Below are 17,275 nucleotides of genomic sequence, written 5' to 3' on the forward strand. Positions count from 1 at the left end.
GTTTTGACATTTCTTCAAATGTTTGCATTCTTAAAAATAAACTTTTCAGCAAACAAGTCAGTTTTTGAACACTAGTTAAGTTAGAAAAAAAAATACCCTCCTCCAAAGGCCTTTGCAAATATATTTCATAAAACAGTGAGAGAGCTTTTTCCTCACACCTCTTTAGAATGTTCCTCTAGGCTAGAGCTGTACAGCTCAGAATGGCAGCCAGCCAGTCTCGAATTCAGCCACATAGTGGGTGAAGAACACACCAGAAAGCTGGGGGTGAAGGAATCTCAGTAGCCTAATTCTGACTGCAAGATTCATTTTCTCTCAAACAGGAATCTGTGAGCATATTCTACGGTACTGCATACACTGCCCCCACTAGAAAAATCCTTAAGCAGTTACTGAAATCTTGTAAATAAAGAAAACTTCATATATCATTTTAAAAATAGGGTCACACTAAGTTATGTAAAAGATGCATAGGTAGATAGATGATAGATATATAAAATATCTAAATGTGGAAATGAAAATATAGAAAAAAGTTATACCTGATTCACATATTTCAAAGAAAGGCAGAAATTCATTCTCTTTTGAAGTTCTGATGAGTAAATTAGTGTGTGTTAACTTTCATAGTATCTTCCTCATTGATGATTAATCTCAATAAATTCATAGAAAATTAATATAAATTCCAGATGTCAAGAAAATGACAGTAACACTTCTTTTAAGCATAGGAATGCTACACTATCTCAAAACACTTCTGAAATTATTATTTTAGGCCTAGGAAGCAGAACGGCAGCCATTGCTTTTTTTAAAAGATTTTTTTTTAATCTGTTGAAACAGGTTCTAGATCCAATACTCTAAAGTATAGTGATAACCCCAGTAACCAAGACCTACCATCCACATGGCAGAACTGGATTCTGCCCAGTCTTTCTTTCTGCCCAAGAAAGCTGTGGGTATTTGGGGTGTGACCCATCCATCAGAGGGGAATCATTTTTTGGTTCTTTCTCATTTTCTCCCTCTCTTTCTCCCTAACATCTCAAACAAACAAATTAGGTTAGAAAGTTTAATGTATATCAACTGAAAAGAAAGCATGGGTACTTATTTATGTCTCTGGAAACAACAAATATCTTCAGTGGTTTAAAAGCAACAATATTGTATAAATTACAGTAACTGAAATATACAGAGCAACTATATATATACATATATATGTACATGCATGCATATATATAGTTTTATTTTAATTATTTAAAAGATTAGTTTTACTGGAAAGATCAGATTGACGAAGACAAGGAGAGACAGAGAGAAAGATTTCTATCCGTTAGTTCACTTCACACATGTCAGCAAGCAATGGAACTGAGAAAATCTGAAGCCAGGAGCTGGGAGCTTCTGCCAGGTCTCCCAAGGGTCCCTAGGCTTTCGGCCATCCCCTACTGTTTTCCTAGACCACAAAGCTAGAAGCTGGATGCAAAGTGGAGCAGTCCAGACAGCAAGCATGGACACCCGTATAGGATCCTGCTGTTTACAGGGCCAAGCTCTACATATAGCATTAGCATATTATTAAAAGTGCTAAACAAATAATGGAATAGCTAAAACATAATTTCAGTATCAAAATTTGTGATGAGGAAGTAGAAACAGAAGTACAGTAATAAATATTATATTATAGTTACAAACTCAGCTTGAAATAGATTTAGAAAAGAAAATTATTCAGTACTATGATGATCACTGAAACCAAAATTAAACTTATAGTTGTGAGTGTTTTTGATTCTGGAGGAGTGAGCATCAAGGTTAGCAGATTCTTCCTTTACTTTTGAAATCTGGAAATGATCCTTTTTTATTTTTAGCATACGTAGCTTCTTTCACATTTAAAACAAAGAGGAAGGTAAAACAACTGTTAATGGACTGTAAACATTTTTTGAAAAGTGAAAAATATAGATTTAAAAATAAATTTCATTGGGGATTTCCAGATAAGCATTTGTGTTTACAAAATAATGACATGTGTTCTAGAACTCCTTGAATTATGTAGTGGGGGACCAAGTATGTAAAGTAAAAGCTAAAACTACATCGAATGATAAAGCTGAAAAAACCATTAGCAAGTAACTCAAGGTTCTGTTAAGTTGTTTCTACAGGTATTGTTCAATTCTGCCATACTGAGGTAATACATGAGCAATTCTAGAAAGAAGTTTTTCATTCAATATAAGGAAACTAGTGATAAAACCATTAAGTGAGAATCATCTTGGATGTCAACATTATGCATCCCTTTTCTGTTACATGGAATTGGTTTAAAAGAAAAAAAGATTGGGAACTGTAGTGTCCTGATTTGAACCACAGTTTGGGACTTGATGTCTGATTTCGTGAGTGGAATGAACCCAATTACTTATTCCATTATCTGTCTTCTTGCAGGAAGCACATTAGCAGAATGCTAGACTCAGAAGCAATTACTTTCATATGTTATGTGGATAATCTACATGGAAGCTTATCCAATATACCCAAAGTTTGCCCTTGAAGATATATTTCATGTAATATAAGGTAATCGAATCACTGGCAATTCAAAACCAAATTCATTTCCACTTTCTAATTATTGGTTGAATGGTTTTATTTTGTGTTTATAACAACAGAATATCTACCTTTTTCGTTGCTGATGCACAATGATTGCGGAAAGAGAAAATTTATAAATATTATACAAGTCAAATATTTAAAACATATGATAAGATGCATTAGAAAATGATACCCCAAATAAAATATTTGAGTGACATGATGAGTCACCTTTATATGTGCTGGTGTGTGTGTGTGCTTTCCTCCTGTTTATCCTTCCCTATCAACTTGAGGTCAGAGTCTCCCATGTGTTGTGGGTTTGTATCAGAATAATCTTCTAAACGTCCTCATGGCAAAATGTTACCGGTTTGAACATATTTGTCATTGGTTTGAATTAGCATAATAGAAATGCACTATGGATGGGAAGATGTGAAACATATTTATAGTTTTCTTTCAATTATAGTCATTGAGGAAATTATCCCCCCTATATTCTTTTTCCAGGAACATGCTCCATAAACTATTTCAAAATTTGCTGGAGAAAGAAAATTATCTTTGAGGTCACATCAACATGAATAATAGGAAATACTTGAAAAGTGATTCATCTGGAAATAAAATGTACCTGAAAATGTATCTGGATTCATTGATTGGTTCAGGGGAGGCAACTGATGTATTTTACAAGGTCAGTGCACTGTGTAGCAGTACACAGCTCATTATCAATTCAGGATGTTATGTGTTGAGGAACTGATATCAAGGTCTTGTATTAATGTTTAAATTGATAATGTTCATACGAAATATAATTTTACAAAGTATATCAGAATATTGCTTTTAAATTGGCAGTAATATAATTGAAGCATGGTTCATTTTGCTATCACTGGACTTTCTTATACAATATGAAAGAGATAACAGAAAATTAGAAAGTATATTAATAAAAAAAATATGACAGGCTTTTCTATTTACTAGAGATGGCTTACCAACATTGGAACTGCTATTGACTTTGGAACAGATTGGTAGAAATTTTAGAACTGAAATATTTGGTCTTCCAAATATATATGATCTAAGCCTCAGGACAAGTCAATGGCTGAATGGTTAAATTCTCCCCTTGAAAGCATCAGTATCTCATATGGGCCCTTGCAATTCCTATCCAGTTTCCAGCTTGTGGCCTGGGAAGGGAGTAGTGGAAGGCACAAAGTCTTGAGACTCTGCACCTGCGTGTGAGCAGAAACTCCTGGCTCTAAATAAATTCAGCTTTCACAATTGCAGCCATTTGGGTAGTGAAGAAGCAGATGAAAGATATCTCTCCATCTTTGTTAACCTGACATGCCTTTCCAATGTAAATAAATAAATCTTTAAAAAAAAAAAAAGACCTAAACTTTTTGTTTATACCTAGTACTGTGGTATCTTCCTCCGAATTCATTGTGGATGGAGCAGAATAAAGAGAAATATTGGTGTTAAGGTAGATTGGTTTAAATAGAGCAATAATTGTCAAAACATGATAACCAAGTTCTAAAAGAGAATCCCACGATGTGAATAAACAAATACTATCAAACCTTTGGTTATGTTTGTGATCAGTTGAGTATAAATGGGTATCATAAATGACAACTGCTTCAAATCAAATTTGAAAAAAATCTAGAGTACAAGAATATTTTTCTCCATTTCTTCTACTTTTAAACAACTGGACTTTCTGTTCAGATGAAGATTTTTAGACCCAATCTAGACCAAGGAAAGAACAGAAAACTGATAGTAAAGCAAAACATGGATTTGGTGACATTTCACGCTATCTAGTTAAAAAAAAAAGAATAAACTACATGATTTTATTTAAATATCTATCATTTTAAAAAGACATGTGCTTGGGTATTTTTTTTAAAATAAGTTCAGGAAAAAGCATTACACTTCTGTGGATCAATAAATAAGAGACATGTTAACATCAGGTTGGATAGACTGGAGGCTTTTCACAATCACGCATGCAAAAAAAAAAGTCTCTAAAAACTACCAGAAATTATAATGAGCCATCAGGCTAGCCATTTAGAAAATCATGCAGGTATTGCTTTGTAATCACAATTGCCTAGCAATTGGACATTATCCATTAGTTTCTACATTCATGACTATGAGATTTATAATTCTTCTCTTTTAACTTAATAATTTAGTCTGAGAAGTAAATTTCATCTATATTTTACTCCAATAAAAACAAGCAAATTATTAGTATATAAAATTTTAAAAAAACTTTTTTTACAGATATATTTATGTTTATTGGAAAGTCAGATTTATAGAGAGAAGGAGAGACAGGGAGAAAGATTTGATCTGCTGGTTCACTCCCCAAGTGGCCACAGCAGCCAGAGTGAAGATTATCTGAATCCAGGAGACAGGAGCTTCTTCCCAGGTTCTCACATGGGTGCAGGGTCACAAGGCTTTGCGCCATCCTCCACTGCTTTCCTAGGACACAAGCAGGGAGCTAGAATTGAAGTGGAGCAGCTGGGATATGAACAGTTTTCCAGATGGGATCCCGGTGGACTAAAGGCAAGGACCTCAGTGACTAGGCTAGCATGCTGGGCCCCAAAATAAGAATCGCATTCATGAACCAATTCTCTGGAGTGGAGCACTGAACATGATAAGATGCATTCATTTTGACTGACATGTAAATATTCTGTTTCTCTCAGATATGTAAGATTATCTCCTTTAATTTTCAGTCTCCAGAGACAAGTTTGCAATGATAAAAGTCCAGTTACTGCTTTTTATGGGTTGAGTATTAATTATTTGCCATGATCATATGGAGAAAACAAGTCGAATTTCAATGACTATAGCCTGCACGTGCTGGGATCCTACAAGGGTGCTAGTTCTAATCCCAGCAGCCCCGTTTCCCATTCAGCTCCCTGCCTGCGGTCGAGAAATGCCCAAAGCCTTAGGACTCTGCACCCAAGTGAGAGACCCTGAAGAAGTTCCTGACTCCTGGCTTCGGATTGGCTCAGTTCAAGCCGTTGAGGCTGCTTGGGGAGTGAATCATCGGATGGAAGATCTTCCTCTCTGTCTGTCCTCTTCTCTGTATATCTGCCTTTCCAATAAAAATAAATAAATCTTTTTTTTAAAAAAAGCCCTTGCCTTGACAGCTCCAGGATCCCATATGGATACCAGTTCTAATTCTGGCAGTGCTGCTTCTCTTCCTGCTTGTGGCCTGGGAAATCAGCTGAGGATAGCCCAAGGCCTTGGGATCCTGCAACCATGTGGGAGACCTGGAAGAATCTCCTGGCTCCTTGCTTTGGATCAGCTCAGCACCAGCCATTGCAGCCACTTGGGGAGTGAATCATCGGACTGAAGATCTTCTGTGTCTCTCCTCTTCTCTATATACATGATATATAACCCATTAGGATTAGAACTGGAGTCCATAGGGGATCCTGGTGTGTGCAATTCAAGAGAATGCTTAAAAACTTTCTTAAGGTAATTTCTATGTGTTTTCAATTGTATAAAAACAAATAGAGGAAGGTTTATTTGATTTTTATTAGTATCAGCTCAAAGGTTTCAAGTCTGGTTTTCTTGTAGAAGTGATGTTCCCAGTAGTGTTGATGTCCTTGGCACATCCCTTAAATGTGAACTTATGCCAAAGAATATTTGAAATATGTTAACACTTAAATATCAAATAGAACATTTTGTCTCCAACTTGAATAATAGCTACAGAAAAGATGATTACATCAAAATCACAGGATTGAGCTGAAAGAATTTTCTAATCTTATCCTTAACTAGTTATACTTTAAATCTAGGCATAGTATCAAAATTAAGCCTGGGATTATAAAGCAAATTAAAATGTTATCTTTAAAGTTAAAAAAAAAAGAAAGGAAGGTAGGAGGATGAATAAATGGAGTGTCATTACACTATTAAATTTTATCTATGAACCACATGACATATGTTCTCTTTATATTAATGTAACCAATAAAATTATAACTATGAACTTTGAGGAAATTTTTTAATAAAAAATGAAATGAAAATGATGAGGAGGTAATTTCTTAAAATGTTTTTATCTGTTTGAAAGGCAGAGGTACAGAAAGAAGCAGAAACAGGGAAAGAGAGAGATCCTGCATCCACTGGTTCAATTTTAAAAGACTACAATGTCTTGTTCTGGTCCAGGCCAAAGAAAGGAGACTGGCATTATATCCAGGTCTTTGGGTGGGTGCAGGAGTCCAAGCATCCAAGCCACATGCCTCACCGTGAGTATTAGCGGGAGCTCGATTGGAAATGGAGCAATCATGATTCAACCCTGAGGTCATATGTCATGTTGGTATCATAGGAAATGGTTTAACCTGCTATGCCGTGACTTCTACCTTAAAGTGGCAAATGATGTAATTCAACTTGAACTGTGCTACACATCTGGGTACTAGATATGACATTATAGAACCTTACCATATATGTCCATGTGTTGGCAATCCAATTTCTCACCTTATTTTTGCAAATAATTTCAAACTACTGCTAATAAGCATATTCTAAAATTACATAATGGTCACTTGATATAGATGGAACATGATATGTTCAAGAAAATTATTGTAGACCCTATAATACCCAAACCATAATAAATTCAATGAGTAAAAACAGGGGTTGGAAATAGCTGTCCATATTCCATCATACTATTTTTAGATTAATATTGAAAAAAATATAAGCATTAAAATTACCAAATTGAACTAATAAATATTTTTAATGTCTTTGAGATCCTGATTTTTTTAAAAATGTTGTATGTAAATTTATATTCCATGTCTAAATTGGGTAATTGAAACTGATTTACCAAATAGCATTGAAGAGGTGGAACTGAGCATAGCCACAATGTAGGGTTGTGTACCTTTATAAATTGTTTTATTTGCCCAGCTCCATTGTCCCCTCTATTCAACTTTTGTAAATTGATAGCATCGCAAATTAGGGAACAGGCTCCAGACAAAAGCTATTTTGCTGATTGATTTCCTGTGGTGTCTTCACATGAAAAACATGTTTATATATATGCCACTCCTCTTGAATCAAATGATTGTAATGACTTCAATAAAGATAGATATTAAAACATAACACTAGTCTTCTGATTTTGGGCAAGTAAAGGACAAACCATTTAGAATAAATAGTCCATTCTCATCAAAGGCAGATTAAAAAGGCCCTTAAGGGAAAAGATAAAATGTAAAGCAAAAGTAATGCTTTAAAAGCTTTAAGGCCAGATAAGATAAAACAAACTCAATCGGTAGCTGGTAGCTAAGGCTGTTACTCAATTTTTCAGATGTACGGGCTTGCCAATTGATTGCTCACACAAAAATCAGCACAAATGCTATCACTTCGGGCTGATACCACTTCATCAACTAGGACCAAGTCAGAAGCATCTAATTTTTGCATCCGATGAGACAGAAAAAAATATGTGAGCTGAATATTTACAGAAACTGAATGTGAATCTGAATAGAAGTACATAGCCTAATAGTTCAACTCACTGTTTCCACTGTGAGCTCTACACTAACCCATATTATTTTTCTAATTTAATTGTCTGTGCTACATCAGAAATGACAAGTATGTTAAAATACCATCAGGAAGCTTGTTTGCCAGCAACTTCATGTAAAACACTGGATAATACAAAGAAATCGACTGTCTAATGAAATATGCAAACATGCTTGGCAAATATAATAATTTATTTTTGCTTGTCTAGTGGTCATCAATATGTCCAAAACAAAACTGCACATACTTGAAATTTCTTCCACCCAAAAGGTTTAAAACTATAACCACACACACATACACCCATGCACACACATTGAGATACTGTAACAACATGAAATTTTCTTGATGTTTTTTGAAAATAGTGATTATCCTTGTGGATCAGAATATCCAAAATTCGATCCAATCTGTAAACTAACCAAATAAAAACATGCAACTAATAAAGGTATTTTGGGTTAAGCTTTTACCTTCATCTATTTTATTTCTCCTTTTCATTTCTATATGACAGGAGTCAGATTTCATCCTTTCAGAAACAGGCTGGTCAAATTTGGCCTTGCCTGTCCACTTCAAACAAAACCTTGATCCACTGCCTGTACTTGCCATTGCCTCTGGCACTGCATTGTGCTTCCCTCAGAAGTTGCCATAAACAGATGGAGGTAGCTGATAGCACCATGCACTTCTTCTGGAAGCAAGCCTGGATCCACAAAGCATTCCCACAGGTGATGGAAAGGATGCAAAAAAGTATCTCCAGAGTCTTTGAGATTCAATTGAACTCTTCCAAGTTAGTCTTTAACTCACGTGCTAAAAAAACATATTTAGTCTCATTTTAAGGTAATAAAATCTATTTTGATTAAAAGCCAATGATTGATGTGACACACTGTTAATTGCAATAGATTAATTATACTAAGAATAGGAAAATGAGCATGAAACCAATTTAACTTCACATGTGATAGATGATGCGTTCTTCACATTAAAAATTCTTGACAGGATACATTATCTCTGTCCACCTGTCAGACCATATACCAAAGCACCCTGCATCTAACAGCAATAAAGAAAACGGCAGGCAACCTCACATAAAAAATACCAGCAGGAAGTACATTTGTTGTGGCAGCAAGTGTTACATCCTTATTATCATGACATATGACCTGCATGTCATCATTACAGAGCCCTTTTCATTTGCCAAAATTTGTTGCAGAATAAAGGGGTTTGTGATAACAACAGTCAGGTGAGGTACAGCACGGGAAATGTGTAACCCTGTCATTCCAAAAATAATTTATTGCCTTACAGTCTATTCAGATAATGGATGAAGCCCACTGTCCAACTACTTTATTATCAGGCTATATTCTTCTGCACAGAAATATGTTAGCCAAACTGTTCTCCATCACTAAAACGTTGTGTTCGTGATTTAACGGAGCTGAATGAATTACCAACATGAATTAAATACATAAATGATATATTGAGATCACAATTATTTAATGCTAATATACGCATATGTGAGAATGGAAGTAGCAGAACATTATTCCTTTGAAATCTAAAGTGAGAAGCTAATCAAAACCATTTACCTTGCTTTGAGATTTCTTGTATGCCCACAAAATCCTCTAGGTCAATTACAGCATTAACCATTAGGTAGCTCCCAAAGTTTCTGAGTACTCCAAAGCACCTGTCATGCTACACATGCTAAAGTAAATGTCTCTTCTTACACTCAACCAAAAAGTCAACAGTGTAAATAAACTCCAGGTAATCGGAACCATACACCTGCCTTTGTGCCTACTTTTTCTTTAGAAGGAACTGCCAAGTTTATAAATGAGAACACAGCATGTGGCATTCTCAATGAGCACTGTGTGCCTCTGGGATTTGGGTGAGAGCTAGCTAGCTTTTGAAATATCTTCAATTACTACACTGCTTTGCAGGTAGAAATTGGAGAAAATTTAGGCAAACAGTCAAGTTTGCACACACAAGCTTATATTCCTTGCATTCTCTCTTTTGCATACTTGTTTGCTTTAGCTTTGGGAAAATCACAAGTGAACAGAAAGGAAAGAGTCCTTTCTGATAATAAATCCAAATAGGAGGCTGCAGTCATAAATGGATTTCTTTGCCAAGAATATTTCGGCTTCACACTGAAACACTGCAGGTACCTGGCCACCCTCTGAGTGTTCATTGACAACTCCCTGAATTTTAAGTGAAATCTCTACCCCCTGCTTGAGCACTATTGTACTAACTGTGCAGTCAAATGTCTTACAGGGCAGAGAGGTAGAGAGTACGACCTGGGATGCTTCCGTGCTAACACTTGAGCAGATGAACACACTCCCCAGAATTGCACAGGCCTACTTATGAGACATACGGTTTCCTGTCTCAAGTGCCAGAATGTTATTTGTGACTCATATTTTTGACTCACTGATTTAGCTCAACTCCAACTGATCTGGAGAATTGTAGGCTTTCTTAATATAGTGTTTCAAATTCTTGTCCTCTTGATCAAGAAAATTTAGCCAGTGAATTGCTGGTACTATCCATTTGATAGTATACTATTTGATACTGAAAACAGTTTTCATCATTCAAACATTGTCTAATGTCTAAATATATGAGTGATTCATTTTAGTGATGTAAAAAAAGACAATTAGCAATTGTTTCATTTTGTCAAGAATTGGGTGTTAAATACTGTATCATTTAATTAGACTCTTATTTTAAAACACAGGTAGTGTCCTGCACAGTAGCATAGAGCCTAAAGTCCTTATCTAACATGTACTGGGATCCCATAAGTGTGCTGGCTCTAATCCTGGCAGCTCCACTTCCCTTGCAGCTCCATGTTTGTGGTCTGGAAAAGCAGTCGAGGACAGCTCAAAGCCCTGGGACCCTGCACCCTCAAGGGAGACCCGGAAGAAGCTCCTGAATCCTGGGTTCAGATCGGCAGAGCTGCACCTGTTGGAGCCACGTGGGAAGTCAATCAATGGACGGAAGATCTGTCTCTCCTCCTCTTTGTATATCTCACTTTCCAATAAAAATAAATAAATAGTGAAATAGGTGACCAATTCAGTGGTGCTTGGATCGTATTTTCCAGGTTATATTCATCTATCTAATCTACAAATATTCACCAAACTACTATACAAGCCAGTCACAGTGTAAATGCACTAAGGAATTGTTTAATTTCTTTCTTCCCTGAGGTAGTAGAAAAATGATATTAGGTTCAAAACAAAGACATGGGCCAAAACAATTAGAAAGCCAACTCAATCCCCCAATGATGAGTAGAAATACAGAAAACGAATCATTTGAAAAGTGTAGAGGTTCGATTTCTCTCTCTCTTTTTCTCCATCCCAAATCAAAATGGGAAAAGGAAAACTGAATTTCACAATATTTTGCAAAATGTAGAAGATATTATGTAATCAAACAGAGAAGAATGTATCTTTAAAAGACAGTTATTTTTAGGAGACAATCTGGGAATATGAACAATTCCTATGGGTAGTTATACTATCTAGGATATGTATATTTATATGGTTCATATACATTTTTGCTTACAATATTTCTTCTTAAATGACTATTTGGTTATGACTTCTTTATAACTCATACATTTATGGTTTAGGTAAGCTTCAGAATTAAAACAAAAATGCTCAGATTGTACAAGGCCAAATGCTTTACACATCTCAACAGACTGACTTGTTTTTTTAACATTATTTACAATAAAAATAAAAATGGTTTAGTTAATGAGAAATTCAATAAACCATTATTTGAACATTAAACTTAAATATATAAGGTGATAGAGAAGTGATTAGTTCTTTAACTCAATTCTGACTTTAACACAAGTATAAAATACAAATTCAACATAATTACTTGAAAGATTTCAATTTTTTTCTGTGGATTTGAGAGCTAAAATCGTTCCATGCACAAAAAACGCATTGTGCAAGTGGGAAGCTTTCAAGGAAATGCTGACGTTGAATTTGTATCTTTATATCTGCCTGAGAGTTCAAGCAGATTGCATTTTACATCCATGCACTCTATAAAAACTCTTTAGTAACAATCACAATAGAGATTATTAAAATCCCACTTGATAAAAATTTCCAGAAATTCCATGATGACACTTAGTTTCTTTAAATTCTCTTCTCATGCCTTTCAAATTTTAAACAAGAAATCTGCAAGTAGTTACAGAGAAAAGTAGACTCTTGAAAACCCAAATTCTTTTCCTTCATTGTAACAATTCCTCTGCTCTTACTGCTGACTTCAAATCTACAGCTTAAACATAAGAATATGTAACATCATGTAGCATATTCAGTTGTTGCCTGAAGGGAGACAAAATGATTCTGAGCTGATATGAACCTATTCTCAAACGAACAAGCAGAGCTATAGCCTACTGAGTAACTGGGACTTCTTCATAACAATACTTCCATATCCATTATAGTATGTATCAAATGATAAGCTATAAAAAGAACTAATATGAAGCTTATACATATATTATTAAAACTCTACAGTAACTGTGGCTATTTTTCAGATCTTAGACAAAAAGAAAAATATATTTCCAGGGAACAATGTTCTGTCAGTGACACTGTTTACAAGTACTCGAACAAACTTGGGTAATCACAGCCAGTGCTGTGATGGGCTGCTGAGGATTCTGTCTGCAGTGCTGGCATCTCATGTGAGTGTGGGCTGCAGTCCCTGCTTTTGTGGTTTTCTGTCTTTCCTCCTTCTGTATAACTCTGCCTTTAAAGTTAACAGTATATTTTAAAAATAGGTTAATTTCTAGTCAAACATATGATTGCTTTATCATATGCACTTGGTGTCAAGTGCTCTATTTCCTTGTTTCATCAGCAATGCTCAGTATTCTTTGGTATTGACAATGCTGAGTACCTGGTAAGAAATGGGAATAAGTTTCAAATTATACTAATGAGTAAACAATGTTTCACTGCTGTAATGGCACATTTTAAAATAAAATCAAAAAATCTCATAGACACTCTTTAATTAATCCTAAAACCTGCTTATTTGTGAGGTTGGGAACTGGACAACACTGAATCTATATTATAGATTAGGGCAGGGTAAACCAACTTCTCTATGCCACACAACAAGCCGTTCTTATCACCATATTGGATTCTCAGCTTCCAGATCTGAAATCTATATCTAGCTGTTGTTATCTCTCCACCTCATGAAACTCTCCTACTTTTAAAACATGTAATTCTGTCATTAAATTGGTCTTCCTTGAAAATATTTGCGAAAATAATTATTAAGAACTTTTTGTAGTCTAAGGGAAATTAGATAAATGTCAGCAATGGGGGTCAATTAGTACTTTCAGTATCTGGCAGGCTGTGAATGAAGATGAACATTTTCATTAAGAAGAACAGGAAGAATTATTTTATGTTGCTCCAATAAAACAAATTAGTTAACCAGTTATGCTGGGGGATGCAAGATGAACAAATAAAAGCCAGTTGGAACAGAAGTGAAACGCCTCCCTTCAGAGTTGAGAGACTATTTTGGAAGTACAGGAAATACATTTATATTGTAGCATAAATCATTTTAATTGCAAAAATTTTTATGATTAGAACAAATAACCTGGTAGTTATGTGATAGGTATAAGTATGGGATCAGCTACTTTAGGATAAGAAAAATAACAATTGAGTTCTCTTATAAAAGATGAGTAGGAAAGCCATAGGGAGAATGAGTTGTGCAAACCCAAATAACAAGGGCAGAGGCTTTGGAATAAACAGAGGCTTTTTGGAATAATCCAGGATTGTAAGGGAGATAGCAGAAGGACATGATAGCAACAATAGAAAAGACAAGCAGACCATTCTGTTGATTGGGTTTTAAACTAAATGATATCAATCACAAGTGCAAGATATTCAAGCAGCTAAATGAAATGAAATACTTTATAGTTTATACATTGTCTTGACAGCTGCCAATGTGGTGGCACTTCATGTTAACCTCTGCCCTGTAGCATCAGCATCCCCTATGGCAGCAGTTCATGTACCTGTTGCTCCATTTCCAATCCAGCTTTCTGCTTATGGCCCAGGTAATCAACAGGAGAAAATGCACCCATGTGGGATGCATGGTTTCAAGTCATCTCAGCTCTGGCCAAAGCACCAGATGGGGAGTGGACAAACAGATGGAAGATCTTATCTATCTTTCCTTCTACCTCTTTAAAATCTGGCTTTCAAATAAAAAAATAAGTATAACTTTAAAAATAATATATAGTCATGATAGTAATATTGACCATGTGCTTGATGGAGGAACATATAGAGATTAATCAAGAGCCTGTTTATGCAGGGTACACAGGCACATTGATGTAGTCATTATGTTACCAAAAGAAATAATGAGAAGTGATCACACAAAGGGTGTATTTTGGGTATTTCATTGCCAGAATGTGGGGCTAGAAGGAAATGAAGAATAACAATGCATCTTAGGTCATTTGGTTTAGAGCTGCCGTGTGGTTGTCTTATTTTCCAATATGAAGAGGTTTCATGGAGCAAGTAAGAATTGGAGCTTAGGTATCTCAGCTGTTTGGGAATATGTTAGTTTTGTAAGTTAACTATTAATATGAATGGAGACTTCTAACCTTTAGTGGGTTGTGAGTCCGATTCTAAAAGAACTGCTGGCCCAAAGTAAATGATAATAATAATAATAATGTAATTATAATTATATATTAATAATGTAATAATAATATTCAATATCCAAATTTGAGAATTATCAATTTGGAATATGAAATAATTATATTGCTCATGAAAAAAGATGAAATAAGATATTTAGGGGAAAAAAAGTTGCTAGGGTCAACATTTAGCAGCTGCCTAATATAAGCACAGCTCCAATCAGAATGCGTAGTTTTAATTCCTGGCTCGTGTCCAGCATGCCTCCTGCTAATGCAGACCCTGGAAGCCACAGAGGATGGTTCTAATATCTGGCTTCTGACACCTACCAGGGGGATCTGGATTGTGTTCCTGGTTGCTATGTAAAATTTTCCACTATTTTTCTAATGAATAAAAAATTACTAAAGTGCCAGTGACATAAATATTACAGTTATATAAATATTGAAAACCACATTGATCATGCTATTATTCACCTTAAGAATACATTTTTCAAACAACCTTCAGTATACATGGTTATTTTAAATGTTACAATTGTCAATAAAGCATTTAATTCCTTTGAGTTTCAATGGTTGGAAGCTTGAAGCTCAACCGTGTCTTCAGTTTTCTATAGAATAACCTATGAATCTGCGAGTCTGCAATGGTGCTATTTGTATTTCACCGAATAGATATTTGATTAGGGCAAAGGAAAGACTGGAACCTAAATACATAGATTTGACTTCCTACTTTCAGATTTTTTAGTCTTGTAATTAGCTTAATGTCCCTTGCTTTCACAAGGTTTCTATATGTTCTTATGTTTATAAAATTGTGTGAGAACTAAACGAGATGCTCAAATAAAACTCTCAGCCCAACAAAGAGTGGTACATCCTAGGAAATAAAATTATTAGTGACTGCTCCCACTAGAGTGACTTTGCTTTAGAGTTAATCATAGCTCTGGTTCTTTTCCAAAATCACAAAACGAATGTCAAAAACTACAAGTTAAGGCTAAGATAATTTACTATCAAACTTTTTGGCAAAACCTAAAATGTTTAAATCATTTATTTTATTTTTATTTGAAAGGCAGATTTATAGAGAAGGGGAGACAGAGAGATGAGCCATCTGCTGACTCAATCCTTAAATGACCTGAATGACTGGAGCTATGAGGATCTGAAGCTAAAGCCAGGAGACTTTTCCACATCTCCCATGTGAGTGTAAGGTTCTAAGGCCTTGGGCATCCTCTGCTGCCATAGCAAGCCATAATCAGAGAGCTGTATCAAAGGTGCATAGCAAAGACAGGCACAGGTGCCTGTATTATAACCAGAAAATTAACCTGATATGCTACTGCTCCAGCCTCTAAAATGTAAAGAGTCATTTATAAGATTGTAGAGATGGCCTGGAGTAGGAAAAGCAGACCTAGAATAGCTATCACAACATTGAAGGAGAACAAATTTGGAGGACTGATTCTAATTTTAGCAATTACTATGAGGTTATAATAATCAATGCAGATGGGGCTGGTGCAAGAATGGACAAATAAATCAAGGTAATAGAACAGAGTGGATTTGCTTTTTCCTGAGACATTAAAGGTAAGACAGTGAATATAATTGGGCAAATAGGTGTTTTTCAACAGATGACACACAATCTAGTACAGATCCACATGCAAAACAACGAGCTTAAACACAGATAGTACATTCTTCATATAGAAAAAATGGAAACCAAAACACTCAAAAGGGTCATATGGGCCCATTGGTGGTACAACAGTTTAAGCTACTACTTGGAACACCTACCTCCTGAATCAGAGAGGCAGTATGTGCTGCCTATTTAGCCTCTTGTCTGGCTTCCTGCTAATATGCCTGGGAAGCAGCACATAGTGACATAAGCACTTGAGTGCTGCCACTCAAGCTGTGGGATGAGGAAGATGAAGTATCTGGCGCCTGGACTTGGTCTATCCTAGTCCCTACTTGTTACAGCCATTTGAAAATTGAACCAGTGGATCTCTCTTCACCCACTTTTTTTGTCTTTCACTCTGATTTTCCAATAAACAACATATTTTCAAAAGTAGGTAATGCATGTGTATATAAAACAGAAATCTCTATAATTCTTAGCAGACAGCATAGTAGGAAATTCAGATAATCTTAAGTATGATGTTGATCTTCTAGATTCAACAGTTGCCTATAAATAACTGCATGCTATACCAATGTTGATTCAAGTCCTGGCTGTTCCATTTCCAATTCAGCTCCTTGTCAATGTACATGTGAAAGCAGTGGGAGATGGCCCAAGTCTTGGACTGTTGCACCCGTATGGGAGACATAGATGAAGTTCCTGGCTACTGAATTTGGTCTGTCCCAGCTGTGGTCTTTGCAACCATTTGGAAAGCAAATCAGTAGATGGAAAATCTCTAACTATCCTTTGCCCTCTCTGTAACTATTTCAGATAAATAAAAACAATTATTTTTAAAAATTCCCACTAAAGGCATGGGTCATGAAAGAAAGCATTGATAAGCCAGGCTTCATTAAAATTAGAGAATTTTTCCTTGATAAAAGACAACATCAGGAGACTGAAAAGACACCCCACAGACTGGCAGAAAATAACTTCCAAAGAAATATTTGACATAAGATTGACAAAATTATCTGATTTTTACAAACTTAAAAGTCAACAATAAGGAAGCATTGAGGAAAAAAACCCCAAAAAGCAAAACAAACAAACAAACAAAAAGTGATGAAAATTTAAAAATCAGAAACTTCCTCAAGCTTCACATATAGGTAACAAGCAAATATTTGTTGGGCAGATTT

This window comes from Ochotona curzoniae, unplaced genomic scaffold, assembly GCF_017591425.1.
Source record: "Ochotona curzoniae isolate NIBS_2020 unplaced genomic scaffold, NIBS_Ocur_1.0 contig_2210, whole genome shotgun sequence".
NCBI lineage: Eukaryota > Metazoa > Chordata > Mammalia > Lagomorpha > Ochotonidae > Ochotona > Ochotona curzoniae.